This window comes from Plecotus auritus (assembly GCF_963455305.1).
Source record: "Plecotus auritus genome assembly, chromosome: 1".
In the NCBI taxonomy this organism is placed as follows: Eukaryota; Metazoa; Chordata; class Mammalia; order Chiroptera; family Vespertilionidae; genus Plecotus; species Plecotus auritus.
In genome coordinates this window covers 181878082-181891204 of record NC_137770.1, presented here as the reverse complement: position 1 = coordinate 181891204, position 13123 = coordinate 181878082, and the positions used below count along the sequence as shown (strand labels likewise).

General features: G+C 36.1%; 1 protein-coding gene across 6 annotated transcripts in view; it reads left to right on the top strand.

Annotated features, from left to right (window-relative positions):
* BMPR1B (bone morphogenetic protein receptor type 1B) overlaps window positions 1-13123 on the top strand; it is a 393766-nt gene that overhangs the window by 145670 nt on the left and 234973 nt on the right. Inside the window, exon 1 of one of the 6 annotated variants that reach the window (XM_080640957.1) lies at window positions 5948-6002. The exons of the other annotated variants lie outside the window; for them this stretch is intronic. The gene's annotated coding sequence lies outside the window, so the exon portion shown is untranslated. Of the gene's footprint in view, window positions 1-5947; window positions 6003-13123 lie in introns of those variants that run through there. 6 annotated transcript variants of the gene reach the window in all.

Below are 13123 nucleotides of genomic sequence, written 5' to 3'. Positions count from 1 at the left end.
TTAATATATATTTTTCCACATTAGAAAGAGAGAATTAATTGAGACAAGAGGTCCCAGGACAAAGTGAGAAACTCTAGTGCTTAATGGTGGGTAAGCATATAAAGGAAAGAGACAGATAATGGATTCTGAGAGAACTGAGGAGTCCGTGAACTTGAGATTCCAGTGAAGTCAGAGTGGTCTGAGTGGATAGAGTTGAGTGAGTAGGCTTAGGGGAAAAAAGGTGATGGTTCCTTAAAAATGTTTGATAGGGAATGTTGGGGGGGGGTACTGATAATATTCAGGATCTGCCTACAGGAATTGATGACAAAAATTGAGAAGGTAATCATAAAGATTAATGGAAAAAGAGACCATACTAATTAATTAAAGTGAAAACATATTAATTCTGTTTTGACTAAAAGGCAGTCTAAAACTCTTACTATAATTATAAGGTAGTAAAATGTATTTTATAATGTGCGTATATTTAAGTAGTAAGACATACAGTTTATGAAATTCATTTGGTATGTTACATAATAAAGCTAATGTTCACATAATATCTTTTAGGGAGGTTTTGATCATTTAAAAATTGAAGTTTTTTTTGGTAGAAGGTCATTTGAGAATGATTTAAGATGATTTATCCCATTATGTTAAAAATTTATGTACCTCCTCAACCTCCATTAAAAAAATGCCTGAATATTGTATTTGTAGCTTTGAAGGTATTATTATAAATTAAATCATCCACCCATGCTTTGAAATCTTTAAAACTGAGTATTTGTTCTTTTTTTATTTTTTATTGGCTTTGACTGTTTTTGGCTGTCCTTACATTTTTGCTTCCTTTTTAAAATAATTAACTAAAACCACAAACTGGAAAGAACATGAGTTATTTGAATCTTATTCTGAAAAAGCCATTGAAGTTTTAATACCTTCAGGGAAATAGATAGTTATCAAAAAACATTTTGAATCACTCTCTGAACCAATTCTCACCCCTCCTCCCATCCTTGCAAAAATCACACATAATATGAGTTGACCTTTCTACTGAAGGCTAAATTATAAAATATAATTCTAAAATCATATTAAAAATAAATTGAATATAATTGTTCAGTTTGACAAATGTTACTTCTTGTTTTGCTTCTCTTTAAATATTTAATACCAAGACATTTAATTAACATGATGAAAATGTTAGTACAAAGGAATGAAAATACCAATTTTTAGTTGTGATTTATTTGATCATTTTTATTACTTCATAGTTGCTACTTGTTTGTGTATATGTACAATTGCGCTCAGTCATCTTTTCAATGGCTCCACAGATAACAGCAACAAGAGGTTTTTTCAATTATTCTAGAATGAAAGACATTACTTGGCTAATTTTACTCAGACTTAAGTGTTGAGGCAATTACATTAAAATTGTACAAATATACTTACATCACAGCACATTAATAAAAAATTAAGTTCCTTATTCTCATGAGTAGCCTCATCCTTTTTTGTTTTGCCATTAATCCTCACCAGAGGATATTTTTCCCATTAATTTTTAGAGAGAGTGGAAGGTAGGAGACGGGGCCGGGGAGAGGGGAGAGATAGATAGATAGATAGAGGGAATAATATCACTTGGTTGCCTCCCAACTGGGGCTGAGGATGGAACCTGCAACCCAGTTACAGGCCCTTGACCATAAATCAAACCTGAGACCCTTTGGTGCAGGGGCTGATGCTCTAACCACTGAGAACATTGACCAGGGCTGATCAAGTCATTCTTTTTAAAAAATATATATTTTATTGATATTTTACAGAGAGGAAGGGAGAGGGATAGAGAGTTAGAAACATCGATCAGAGAGAAACATTATTCAGCTGCCTCCTGCACACCCCTACTGGCGATGTGCCTGCAACCAAGGTACATGCCCTTGACTAGAATCGAACCTGGGACCCTTCAGTCCACGGGCCGATGCTCTATCCACTGAGCCAAACCGGTTAGGGCAAGATCAAGTCATTCTTGATATGGAAATGGGGTTACTGTTAGGTCTGATCAAATAATTGAATCAATACCCCCTTCCCTGGGAACTGACCTTTAGACCACTTCACAACTGACATTCCCTTTAGCTTAGACCACATTCCACTTGCTAAGACCAATGTCTTCCCTTTAGGACCCACCCAGAGAATTCTTTGCCCAGAAAAAGCCCAACTACAATCCTTTAAAATCTCTGACTCCCCATCCCTGGGTGCTGGTGCCATTTTGGTTTTCCAGATGACTTAATAAATTAATAATTCTTTATCCCTTTTGGCCTCGTGCATTCCTCCTTTGGCGACTCTTAACAGTTATGAATAAAAATATGTTCCTTTAATTTTCTGAAACTGTTACCCCAAGACCATGATTAGGATCATACTATTATATTAGAAAGTACTTTGAGTCATTCTTGTCTGTTCTGGAAAAAACTGATGAATAAAAAGTGAGGACAGTAAGGTCATTTTGGCATTATATTATTTATTCTATTATTAGAAAGTATTTATCTTTTAGTTGTTTATGAATAGTAGTAATTATTTAAACTTAGTGGAAAAAGTAAGTTTTGGGAAGATTTCATTGCCTTTGGGTTAGGAATTTCCAGAGATTTTTTTAAAACACAATTTATATGAGTTTTAAGAACATATGTGTTGAACTTATTTATCGTATAACTAGAAGTTTATACTTTTTGACCACCTTCGTCCATTTGGCCCACCCCCTGCCTCCTGCCTTTGGCAACCACCAGTCTGTGTTCTGTGAGTCCATGGATATAATGTACAGCATGATGACTATAGTCAACAATACCATATTGTGTATTTGAACATTGGTAATAGAGTAGACCTTAACAGTTCTCATCACAAGAAAAAAATAGTTTGTAACTGTGTGTGGTGATTGATGTTAACTGAACTCACTGTAGTCATCATTTTGCAATATAGACATATAGCAAATTGTAATGGTGTACACGTAAAACTAATACAATGACAAGTGTCCATTATATCTCAATAAATGGTATCAGAAAGTCAGAACCCAAGCAGATTTAGTGGGTTCATTGAAAAAAAGAGGAAAAGGGGTGTTAATTGTGTTTTCTATATTAAAAGGCATTCTGACAAGTTGTTCCAAATGTAATAATTAAAACCACCATATCATGCACAAGGAAACCCTCTTTCTAAAGAGCAGCTTATTCCAACTTCTTTTACATATGTCAACTATTGCCCAGGTTTCTTAAGTTTTTTTTATTGCTTTTTGATTATTTTTATTGAAATGCTGATTGTCTGTTGTTAAATAACTACATTAATTATACAGCCAGAGCCCAGCTTCTCAACCTTTTCCAGAAGAAGCCCCTAGTTTCCATTAAAGAGTTTTATGGGGGCTCCCCACACGTCAGATTTCACACAGCCGGCTATACTGACTTTTTATAAAGGTCTTTGAATGCAATGCCAAGGCCTCCCACTAATTGGTTTATGGGCTCAGTGTGGGATCTGTATCCCTGCCTGGGGAAGCCCATGTTAAAGGGACTGTGGGAGTGAGGAGTTGTCAAACATCCCCAGAAAGAGCACTAAAAAGTCCTGGTTGGCTGCACTGTTGTTGCCAACGAGCATAAGCAGAACACGAAACATGCCAAATGCTGACTGATTTTAAACAGTGACCCCTATTTCAGACTGTACTCACTTCATTACATTTTTGGGAGAAAATCAAATCCCAAATAGCTCCATAGTGAGTTTGAGTGCTTATTGCAAGGTTTGGCACTGGTTAATTGTTGTTTTCCAAGTGGTTAAACAATTCAACTAACTAGATATTTTTATGTATTCTTTCAAGGGGAAATAACTCATCACGGTTATCTGTGAACATTTAGTCTTGGGATAATGTGCTCAAAGCTGAGTGCTTCATCATCTTTTTTTCCTCTGAAAAGGTTAAGGAAGCACTAGTACCCACTAAGCTGCATGTATCTACACTACAAAGAGTAATTTCTAAACTTTAAAGAATTGCTGTGGCAGAATGAAACCTCCTAGTCCTTCGCCAGGCCCTGGTGTTTTCTGTGTCTCGAGAATCTGCTTGGCATTCTGAACCTGTCTTTATTCTAGAGCCTGAACCAAGATGCTTGTGAGGTGTCAGTGTAGCTTCAGAGAATGCTTCAGTTTGATTAATTTTGACATGTGAACAGAATTAGTAGAGCCATACTTCAGTTGGCTTAGAGTAGAAATACTGCATTTTGTAGGCAGATAAGTACAACCTGTCCCCTTGTAGGTTGATAGCATTAAAACTAAATGACATATTGAGATTTTGGTGAATTTTGAAATATCTTTTTTTTTGGAAGTTGGTGAAGGAGAAAATGAAGCAGAGTCCTTTTTCATGTGATCCAAATATGCTCATCTTGAAAAATGATCTACATATTTCAAATAAATGATCTTGGATTGGCAGTTCTTTATGAAAAATTGTAATTATTTCCTTAGCATGTTTCTTATATGCATGTGTAACATGGATATTTTGTTTGTGTGATACTCATATGCTATTCTGTTATACTATTAATATAATAGCAATGTGTAATATATAGCACAAACCATAAGTAAAGCATTATGCATATTAAGTGCACAATTAGTTTAGTTTTGAAAACTATAAAAAGTAATATCAGTAGTCTGCTAATAATATTTTATTTATTTATTTTTAAAATATGTTTGTATTGATTTTAGACAGAGAGGGAGGGAGAGGGATAGAGACAGAAATATCGATGAGAGAGAGACATCGATTGGCCTCCTCCCACACGGTCCCCACCTGCGATCGAGCCTGTAACTTGGGCATGCACCCTGACTGGGAATCAAACTGGGGACTTCCTGGTTCATGGGTCAATGCTTAACCACTTAGCCACACAGGCTGGGCAATAATCTTTTATTAATGCAATTATTACTTTTGTTCTTTCAAAGTTGGTAATAAGATTGCAAAATCTAAAGCAGAGAGGAAGCTTGAACTGTAATTTTCTTACCATGGTGACTCCATGATATTTTTATCTCAATGATAATGTGTATTATAATTATTTTAACATATAAAATAATGTTAGCATGCTATTATTTATTGTACGAAGAATTACTTTTTAAAATCAGATTTTGTCTCTGGACAACTCCTTGCTATGCCTTTATTTTGAATAAGGATCAACTTTTATAGTATGATCCATAAAACCAGCCTTACTAATAATATTAAAGATAAATGTCAAGCTACATTTGCAAGTTCTTCTATGAACTTAAACCCCAAATTATGCAATCTTTTAACCATTGATAACATTCCTTCTCTAACTTGTACTAAAGAGAAGGACCAAAATGCATAGAATACTTGCACTGCTTCTGTGCTATTAGATTCCTACCTCTCACTAGAACTCACATCAAAAGTGCTATTTCATTGACGCATTTCCAGTGTAGGTCTCTAGAATGTTTACATTCATGCAAGATATCCTTGTGTAGAATTAATCCATCTTTGCACAGCTTGCTTTTCTTCATCAGACACTTTGCTTTATAATTGTTTTATTTAAGATCCTTTTGTTCATTTTAAATATATATATATATATATATATATATATATATATATATATATATCTTTATTGATTTCATAGAGGAAGGGAAAGGGAAAGAGAGATAGAAACATCAATGATGAGAGAGAATCATTGATTGGCTGCCTCCTGCATGCCCCCCACTGGAAATCAAGCCCACAACCCAGGCATGTGCCCTTGACCTGAACTGAACCTGGGACCCTTCAGTCCACAGACTGATGTTCTATCCACTGAGCCAAACCAGCTAGGGCCTTCTGTTCATTTTTAATGAAAACAAAACAAAACTGTGCCACCTGGTAATAAAATACTTATTTGTGTTTTGAGTTATTTCCAATTATTATTACCAGTTAACATGTATTTGATATTTTCGCAGTTCTAAATGAACTTCATATTTTTTAGTCTCTTTTAATCCTTCAGAGGTAGCACTATGTTATTTCTCTTTGCAGATGAGAAAATGGAGGGTTAAGAGAGTTAAGAAGCTATTCTTCAGTCACTGAACAAGTAAGCAGAGTCGGGATATCAATGCAACAGGCTTATGTACTCTGAACATGTTTGTTTATGAAAAGAAATACTGAACTTGAAGGTGTTCTTTAGATATTCTGATACATTAGCTTTTGGTGACTGTAGACTGGCTTACAGAGACTGCTATAGGTACATAGTAATAGTAGATACATAATAATTGTTGAATGAATTTCAGAGTCCAATTCTGGTGTTTATACTGGATACTGAAAAATGATTGAAACTTTTTGGATTTAAGTTTCTCAGATCCAGTTAGAAAAATAATGAATTTAGGTGTTAGAAAAATGGGACATCCACATGCAAAAGAATGAAATTGGACCCTTATCCTACACTATGCACAAAAATTAATGAAAATCAACTCTAAATGAATGAAACTGTAACTGAATAACTGCTAGAAGAAAACATAGGGGGAATCTTCACGTCATTAATCTTGGCAATGATTTCATGGGTCTGCCACAACTAGCACAGGCAGCAAGAATAAACATAAACAAGTGGGACTCATCAAACTGCAAAGCTTCCTGCACGGCAAGGGAAACATACAACAGATTAAAAATGCCACCTACGAAATGGGAGAAGATGCTTGCAAACCAGATATCTGATAAGAGTTAATCTCTAGACTGTATTAGAAACGCCAAAAATGCAATAGCAAAAAAACTAATAACCGGATTTAAAAAATGGGTTAAGAAGTTGAATAGATGTTTCTCCAAAGAGGACATACTGATGGCCAACAGGTAGATATTAAAACACACACACACACAACCATGCTCAACATCACTAATCATTGGGGAAAACTAAACAAGTGAGATATCACCTTGGACCCATCAGGATGGCTGTTATAAAAAAAAGACAAGTGTTGGCATGGATGTGGAGAAATTGGAACCCTTGTACACTGTTGGTGGAATATAAAGTGGTGCAATCACTACGGAAAACAGTATGAAGGCTCTTCAAAGAATTAAATATAGAGCTACCATATGATCCAGTCATCTCACTTTCGGGTATTTATCCAAAGAATTGAAATCAGTATCTTGAGAAGATACTAGCATACCCACCCCACGTTCTTTGAAGAACTGTTTATAATAGCCAAGATGTGGGAGAAATTCAGTGTTTATTGACAGATGAATGCATAAAGAAAATATGGTATATACATATAATGGAATACTATTCAGTCTTAAAAAAGGAGGAAATTCTGCACTCTATGATAAAATGGATGAACCTTGAGGACTTTTTACTGTATGTGAAATGAGCCAGTCAGAGAAAGATAAATACTGCATGCTTTATCTTAGCATTACATGAGGTATCTAAAATAATTAAATTCACAGAATTGTTTAAGAGTGGAATGGTGGTCGCCAGGGGTTGGGTGAAGAGGGAAATGGGGAATTCCCAGTCAACAGGCATACAGTTCATTTAAGTGAGATGCATAAGCTCTAGAGATCTGCTGACAATTGTGCTTGTTATCAACAATATGTATTGTACACTTGAAATTTGTTAAGAGGGTACATATGTTGTGTTTTTACCACAATTAAATATTTAAAGAAGAAAAAAAATGGATGAACTGTCCTTTCAGATACAATGATCTTTGGTCACATGAAATATTTTTCAGAAGCTGTTTTTTTTTTGTAGACTAAATAAAATCAGGCATGTTCTTCTTAGAGATGTAATAGTGGGAGGAGGGAGTGATTACACAACCTCCTTTGCTCTGTTTTGCAGTTTGAAATGTACTCGATTAGATGATCTTTCAGCACAAGGGTAATGTGAGTTCTAGATCTCCTTGATGGTGCTTTTCTGAAAGTCTGTCTTATACGTGGAAAGGGCATTAGGAAAATGTACAGCGTGGGGCTAACTAACACGAGTAAACTACCATTGAGAGGGTTGCCTTCCATGCTCAGTTGTTTCCAATTACTATGGCATTCGATTTAAGGATATTATGCCTTGACCAGCCTGTGCTGTGTTGGAGACTGTGGTATTCTCTTTCATTTTTGGAAGGAATTTCTCTTTCTTCTGAAAATACTTTTCCTTGTCCTCCCTGCCCTTAGGTATTTAAAATGTTTACTTGACACATCTGTATTACTCCTATCTGGCCACTTTAGCTACTTGTTTTCACTTTTGTTGGGACAAGCAAGGTAAAGTTGGAGTTTCAGAATTAATGAAATCATCCTACCATCTGATAGATCTCCTTTATCGTGACTTCTTGCTTTTATATTTTTACGCAAAACTTACTGTACTCTTACATTGGAGAAAATATATATTATTTTGCTTTGTCAACATTACAAAATCTCAAAACAGGGACTATAAAAAAGGGCAGAGGCAAATGTCTTCAGATACAGGATCAGAAAAGCTCATGGTTTCCTTCTGATTGCCTGTGAATTTTCAGCGAAACTGACTTCACCTCCTACAGTTTAGATCAAGACAATCAGTGTATTTCATCCTTCTGGCTGCAGTGAGGTAGGCAGGGCGGGTATGTGACCTAAGCCAATTCAATAAACTGGATCACAAGGCTTTGGTTGATATTTTAGAACAACACTGCTTTCTTTCTTGGTGAGCAAAGGGACTAGTTAGCCTCAGGAATTGCTGGCCCCGGTGTTGGAATAATGAGCTAAAATGGTATAGTGGAGAAATGAAATGGAGCTGGGTCCTTGGTTATTTCATTGAATCATTGGATCAGGCCTTATCTGAAGCTCATAGACACTTCTTAACTTTGCAGTATGGGAGCCAATAAATCTCCTTTATGTGTAAGTTAGTTTGAGTAAATCATTGCCACTGAGTGAATTTTGCCTAATACTTCAAAGCCTTTGGTACTTTTGCCTGGATCTTTCTAATTTAGTTTACTTTCCTAGAAGTAAAATCTCCTGTCTGCTTAGTCCTTAGTTTCCTCACCTATTAAATGAAGAGTTTGTATTGGACTGTACAAAATATATATTGGATTACTTTTCCCCTCTGCTTCCAAGAAGTGAAACTCATGCCTGCTTGATCAGAAATTTGTTGACCTCCCTCCACCTATTTAGAAACACTCTAGGAATGTGGATTTCTCCCATACCGTATGCAGAACAGCAATAATGAAATATTCTTTTAGTCAATTTTACAATCTATGATCAACTCTTTCCTTTTTTTTGTCCCAGAAATATAGGGACAAATGAAAGGGCTAAGATTTATGATGCCAAAGATAAGCAGCCTGTCCCAATATAAATCAACTAATTTAGCTGTTTTTTAAAAAATAACATACTGGCTTCCTAACCTTAGTTAGCTATATCCTAAATGTTGTTAGTAGTTAAAATAATTATTTGAAAATAGTTTCACAGATCAGCACAGATCTTTCACCTCGTATTAGAAGAATAACTCAGAGCAGATGCCTTAAAAATATTCTGAGTCCATGTCAAATTCACATGTAAAGAGAAGTACAGAAGTGCTTTGAAACTCTGACATCGTACTGGGGGGATATTAATGAGAGTTTGGAAATTCATAAAGACTTTAACCATCTATTTAACAAGATAAGCTAAGGAACCAAGCAGATTTCTGAAGCTGAATGGGTGGTGACGGTGGTGGTCGGGAGGTGTTGGTGGGAAATAACTTTTATTGGATTGTGCCAAATGGTGACAGGCAGCAATCAAGGCTTTAAAAGAATTCAGTGAATGGTAATTTGCAGCAATCCAGTTTCATGTAGCAAAGACTACCTGCAAGGCACACATTTCTTTTTCTTTGTGAAAATGACAGCTTTGATATGTGTGACTCAATGATGAATGACTTTGTGAAATACTATTTATGAAAAATAGATGTGCTCCTCCAGATTGCACTGCAGGGCATTTAATGTGTTTTTAATGAGCATATGTTTTACAGATTTTGCAAATTTTTGTATCAAGCTCTTCTTGGTCTTATCTATAAAGAAAAACCACATGATCATATTTGGGTCTTCTATTGCTCTATTTTTTTTCTGTTATGCTTGCTAACCAGACTTTAACAAAGAGCTTTCCTGTGTTCTGAAGTATTAAATTAAAAATGTTTACACTTTACAATCTTAATTTAAGGCCAACCATAATATTAGCCTAGAGGAGTTTGCCCTGGAGTTCAGATGCATCTGCCATTTTGAATGGATGCTCCGGGGACCTATCTTATTTTGTTTCTCTCAAGAACACCTTGTTAAATTTGGTGATCATGTCCAAAGTCAGCAATGCATGCTGAGTTTCATGAGTTATTTGGCTATACATTGGGTTGCATTTTTTAAAGCTGTCACTATTTTCCTTGAATCTTATAGTGTTATATTGATTTATAGTTTGTGTGCGAGTGTGTGTGTCTGTGTGTGTGATGGCTGCATTTGCTTTCTGCAGTTTAAGAAATAGTTTAAAATAGTATCTTTTCATCGTGTCCATAAGGTGAAAATCTAGTAGGTAAAATTTAGAAAACAGAGGGCCTCAAATTAACTTGTGTTGCTTTCTAAAATACATGTTTAATTTAAAGCATTTCTTTCTTTCTTTTCTTTCTTTCTTTCTTTTTTTTTCTTTCTTTTTTTTTTTTTACTTACTGAGAGATTACTTTTTCCTGTGGTAGAATAATAGGAGTTACTTTAAAAAAGATATTTCCTGTCTCAAAAGTGGCCTAATATTTACTTCTCTGCTTGAAAGTTATTTGTGTGTAATCTATTCATCCAAATTTCCTAGGTTTCACTGACAGTTAACTGGTAAACTCCGACCATCTGGACACAACCAGCAGTAATCACGGGCATGGTTCACAGGAAAGGAGCAGTAAAAGCTCTAAAGGACCCTGCAGTTCATTCACTCCTTGTGGGTCACTGATGAACTGATTTGCCTCCAAACCTGCATTAATGCATGAACATTTTCTATTCAATCCAGCAAGTACTGACAGTGTTACTATGATCAGATTATTAGGTGCCTTGAGATGAGAAATAGCTGTGGCACATTTCCTGCCCTCATGGAGCCAATGGATTACTAGTGGCAGAAGACAGAAGCAAAAAGAATTCCGAAGACATATGTAGGAAGCATAGAGGACACAGGCATTCTGTGAGGGCTAACCAAGGGACAGGGTCAGGAGAAGCTGGGGAAAGGAACCATTATGAAGGAACCAATGCTTGAGATTATTAGTGAAACATTAAGCAGCCTTTTTTTTGGTGAGAGGAGATGGAGGAAGAGCTTTCAGTTGGCAGAAATGCCCTGAGTAAAGACTGGGAGTTTCAGATTATTAGGCCTTAAATAGGTTGTTCATGAAGAAAATTGGCATGTAGTTGTGTCTTAAATGCCAGGTCAAGGAGTGTTTCATGTACTTTGCTAGGCAGAGGGCTTGAGAGCAGTAACTTGGAACTGGACTTTATGGGGAGCAGTTGAAACTCCTTAGGAAGAACTGGAATGCATTCGGAAGTTGCTCAAAGAGTAAAGGGCCTGACTGCATCACGGAGGAAGTAATGGAAAGAAGAGACAAATGCCTGGCACGTTGAGTATGTGGGATCCCTTGTGTCTGGCAGTTACTTGAATATAGAGGCTGAGGAAGACTGGTGTTAAGGAAAATTCCAAAGTTTTGAGGCTGTGTGTCTTTGGAATGTTGGTTATTATTATTATTTTAAAAATATATTTTTATTGATTTCAGAGAGGAAGGGAGAGGTAGAGAGAGATAGAAACATCAAAGATGAGAGAGAAGCATTGACCGGCTACCTCCTGCATGCCCCACACTGGGGTTTCAGCGTATGTTTTACAGGTTTTGCAAATTTTTGTATCAAACTCTTCTTGGTCTTATCTATAAAGAAAAATTACATGATCATATTTGAGTCTTATATTGCTCTGTTATATTATTTTCTTTCCTGTTATGCTTGTTAACCAGACTTTAACAAAGAGCTTTCCTGTGTTCAGAAGTATTACTTAAATTAAAAATGTTTACACTTTACAACCTAGGCATGTGCCCTGACAGGGAATCGAGCCTGGACCTCCTTCATAGGTTGACACTCAACCACTGAGCCAGCCATGCTGGAATGTTGGTTATCTTATTGACAGAAATCTGGGGGTTGGGGGTTAGAAGAAGGAGCTGTTTTTGGAGAGAAAACAGGAATTTGGTAAAATGGAGTTCACATGTGACCCCCCCCCCCCCCCCCACACACACACACACCATGGTTGTGGCCTTAAACTGAGGAATTTGAAACTTGGCCTCATCTGATGAGTAAATGTGTTTGTTTGTTTTTTTAAATGTTTGTATCTGTCAGTCATTCTAATGGATACATGACATTCTTTTATAAATTTCTTAGATTTGCAAATACCTGTATGAGCTTGATGGCAGACCAGTTACATTTTAATCTTGGTAAACTGAAAAAGGTTCAGAGTTGAGATTTCTAATTGATTCTTTTCAGACAACACTGGGTGGGTCCACCTCTCCCTGTGTCGTCATGCCAGGGAAGTCTTATTGTAAGAAAAGAGGAAAACAGTGTTTGGTCAGGTGCTAGGGAAGAAGACAGCTGGCCTGGACTACTGACTTTGTCTTAGATAGTAAAACATTTTAAGAAGACATGTAACACAGGATCCTTACTTTTGCTTTTTGGTTTTTGGTTCATGCCAGATATTTTACATTAAGATTCTTTATTTTTTTCAAGGACTTTTGTGTATGTTCTTTACAAATGATAAAATGCAATTATTTAATTCTTTTTTTAAAAATATATTTTATTGATTTTTTACAGAGAGGAAGGGAGAGAGATAGAGAGTTTGAAACATCGATGAGAGAGAGACATCGATCAGCTGCCTCCTGCACACTCCCCACTGGGGATGTGCTCGCAACCAAGGTACATGCCCTTGACTGGAATCGAACCTGGGACCCTTGAGTCCGCAGGCCGATGCTCTATCCATTGAGCCAAACTGGTTAGGGCGCAATTATTTAATTCTTATAAGCTCCTAGACTTAATTGCAATATTTAATGGACAATATAAGGATAAAAACCTCGTGTACTGCAATTAATATTTAATAATAATCAATTGAATGATGAATTAGGGTGACTTTACTACATCACACAAAATCTATGGCCTAATTCAGCATGATGATATGTTTGTATTTTGTAAGTTTTACAAATGTTTTAGGGCTAAAGTGATTTTATTGATTCCCTTAAGATTTATTAAAAACACA